This window comes from Elephantulus edwardii, unplaced genomic scaffold, assembly GCF_000299155.1.
Source record: "Elephantulus edwardii isolate Elephantulus edwardi_28Jun2011 unplaced genomic scaffold, EleEdw1.0 scaffold00171, whole genome shotgun sequence".
In the NCBI taxonomy this organism is placed as follows: Eukaryota; Metazoa; Chordata; class Mammalia; order Macroscelidea; family Macroscelididae; genus Elephantulus; species Elephantulus edwardii.
Genome location: NW_006399921.1, coordinates 5,245,213 through 5,248,960, shown reverse-complemented (window position 1 = coordinate 5,248,960; position 3,748 = coordinate 5,245,213). Strand labels below are relative to the sequence as shown.

The 3,748-nt window shown below is 39.7% G+C and overlaps 1 protein-coding gene across 1 annotated transcript in view; it reads left to right on the top strand.

The window, feature by feature from the left end:
- The window catches only part of ARHGEF12 (Rho guanine nucleotide exchange factor (GEF) 12), a 244,406-nt gene that overhangs the window by 143,050 nt on the left and 97,608 nt on the right, over positions 1-3,748 (top strand). The window lies entirely within an intron of this gene.

Here is a 3,748-nt window from a genome sequence, read left to right as displayed (position 1 = left end):
TGTTGCAACCTAGAAGACACAAATTTGACTAACACGTTATAAGTACATGAGTCCAAAAATTATGGAAAAGTAAAAGAAAAGATTCTTTCATTGCAAGGTAAGAACTGTTATAAAATTTATGATACGATTTAAAGATGACATCATATTTGCCTTGTTTGAAAGGTTTTTCATGGAACATACGGACCGGGTGATAGAAATGAGCCTGGAGATAGAATGGCATAATTTTGTACAATCAATGATTTATTCATTGGAAATATTTCCTTAAAAAAATCATAAAAGAAGACTATATACATGTGCTTTATCTGATGCAGTACACAGGAGTCAGACTGACTATATGTATGGAAAGAGACTATGGAAAAGCTCATTATTAGCATTCAAAACAAGGGCAGACACTCACTGTGGAACAGACTATAAATTACTCATGTACAAGTTTATATTCAAGCTGAAGAAATTGAAGAAAAAAATCCACTAGCACTTTGAAAATACAACCTTGAATCTTTCCTACCTGGATTAAAAAACCATCTCAAGAGTGTAATGCAAGGGAGCTCTGGTGGCCCACCAGATACTCTGCTGGAGAAGGAGGAACAATCTCCTCCTGTACCAGTCAGATCTGATTTGATTGTACACACACACAAAAATAATATTTTTTTTAAAAAAAGTATAATGCATCCTATCTCCATACCTTTTCAACCTATATGCAGAACAGATTATCCGGGAGGCTGGGCTCTATGAGGAGAAATGTGGGGTCAGGATTGGTGGACGATTTATCAACAATCTGCGTTATGCGGATGACACAACCCTGCTTGCTGAAACTGAGGAGGACCTGAAGCGCCTGCTGCAGAGTGTCAAGGACTGCAGCCTACAATATGGATTGAGGCTCAATGTCAAGAAGACAAAGATTCTCACCACTGGACCAATCGGCAGCATCAGGATGGATGGTGAAGAGATTGAGATTGTTCACAGCTTTAGTTTGCTTGGCTCCACAGTCAACACTCTTGGCACCAACAGCCAGGAAATTAAAAGACATATTGCCATGGGAAAGTCTGCTGTTAGGGACTTCTCCAAAGTGCTGAAGAGCAGTGGTGTCTCTCTGGAGACTAAGGTGCGTCTGATACAGGCCACGGTCTTTGCAATCACTTGTTATGCATCAGAGAGTTGGACAATGACCAAGGAGGATAGAAGGAGAATTGATGCCTTTGAGCTGTGGTGCTGGAGAAGAGTATTGAGAATACCATGGACTGCTAGGAAAACAAATAGATTTGTCCTGGAGAGGGTTAAACCGGGTGGCTCCTTGGAGGCATGGATTCTGAGGCTCCGTCTAACTTACTTTGGACATGTAGTGAGGAGAGACCGGTCCTTAGAGAGGGACATCATGTTTGGGAGGGTGGAGGGACAGCGCAGGAGAAGAAGGCCCTCTATGAGGTGGATTGATTCAGTGACTGGGATAATTGGGATGGGAGTGTCGGAGACAGTGCGATTGGCACAGGACAGAGCGGAGTTTAGGGCTGTTGTACATAGGGTCGCTATGAGTCGCAGGTGACTCGACGGCACATAACAACAACAACAACATAATGCATTGAACACTGATGATCTAATGCATTGAACACTGATGATCTAAGACCAGATGATTTATGGGATGATATCAAGGTTGTCATCCATGGAGAAAGCAGAAAGTCATTACAAAGACAGAGGTGAAAGAAAAAACCAAAATGATTTTCAGCAGAGACCTCTAAAACCTGCATCAGAACAGAAAGAGGCCAAAACAAAGTGAAGAAATCCTGAAGTAAGAGACATGAACAAGATTTCAAAGAGGATCTTGAGAAGATGAAGTGAAGTATTACAACAAAATATAACTCCCATGCCAGGAACTGGAGTTAGAAAACCAAAGAGGAAGAACATGCTTAGTTTTTCTCAAGTTGAAATAACTGACAAATAAATTCAAGCCTTGTATTGTAATAATGAAAAATTCTACTGGTAAAATCTTGGATAATACAGGAATCATCAAAAGAAGATGTAAGGAAAACAGAGTCACTCTACCAAAAAGAATTGGCTGAAAGGAAACCGTTTCAGAAAGTAGCATATGATCCAGAACCAGTGATAATGAATGAGGACATTCAAGCTGTTGTGATGGCATTGGCAAAAAATACTCCCAGGACTGATAGAATACCAACTGAGGTGTTTCAGCAAAATGGATGCAGCCTTGAATGTGCTCATTAATTTGTGCCAAGAAATTTGCTAAGGAAGACCTGGCCAACTGACTAGAAGACATCCATATTTGTTCCCATTCCAAAAAATGGTAAACAATTAGAAAGTAGAAATTATTGAAAAATATCATTAATATCACATGCAAGTAAAATCTTACTGAAACTGATTTTAAAATGGCTAGAATAATAAATAGATAGGGAGTTTCCAGAAATTAGTGCTGGATTCAGAAGAAGCCATGGAACAAAGGATATCTTGGCTGATATCAGATTTTGTTGAAAGCAGAGAATACCAGAAAGATGTTTACTGCTGTTTCATTTATTATATAAAGACATTTGACTGTGTGGATCAAAATAAATTATAGATAATATTGAGTAAGAATCTCAGAATACTTAATGTGCTTATGAGAAACTAAGAAGTAGGTGTGCATGCAGGACAAGGGAACACTGCATGATTTAAAATAAAGAATGATGTGCATCAAGATTATATCCTTTCTTCATACCTAGTCAATCTGTGTTCTGAGTAAATCATTTAAGAAATTGTATTATATAAAGAAGAATATGACATCAGGATTGGAAGAAGACTCATCAAGTGCCTACACTGTGCAGATAACACAACCTTGCTTGCAGAAAATTAAGAAGACGAATTAATGGAGAAGATCAACAGTCTTCATCTTGGTTTATGTCTAACATCAAGAAGAAAAAGAAATGCTCACCACTGAACCAATATACAGTGTCACGTTAAAAGGACAAAAGGCTGAAGTTGTCAACAATTTCCTCTTGCTTGGACCCATAGCTAGCACCCATGGTAGCAAGCAAAAGGCATGTTTTATTGAAGAAAAAAAAATCTGCTGTTAAGGGCCTCACCAGAGTGCTAAAGAGCAATGATATTAAAGTCTAAGACGTGCCTGATGCAAGCCATGATATTTTTTTATTGTTTCCTGTGCATCTGAATAGAGAATAAGGGTGAGTAACTGGACAGTAATGAGTGACAGAAGAGGAATTAATGCCTTGAATTGTGGTATTGGGAAAGAGTACTTAATACCCCGTGGATGGCCATAAGAACAAATAAGTCTGTCTTGGAGAAAGTGCAGCCAGGTCTTTCCTTAGAAGCAGGAGGGTAAAATTTCATCTCATATACTTTGGGCATGTTGTCCAGGAGAGGCCAGCCCTTGGAAAAAGACATCATGCTGACAAGAGTAAAGGATCAAGAAAAGAGAGGAAGACCGTCAAGAAGATGGATTGAAACAGTGAAACAATGGGTTTGCATGTGTCAGAGATTGTGAGCATGTTGCAAGATAGGGGCAAGGTTCAGAGCTGTTGTTCATAGGGTCTCTGTGAGTCCTAGTTGACTGGAAGGCACCTAACAAGGACAACTCTGCAATGGATGTATTGATTCTTAAAAATTTAGGGGAGCTCTGGTGGCTAGTGGCAAGGAGCTGCAACTACAATCCCAGAGACACACGGCTCTGCCGGGAAAAGGAGGGACAATCTCCTCCTGTACCAGTCAGATCTGATTTGACGGTACACTCACACACACACACACA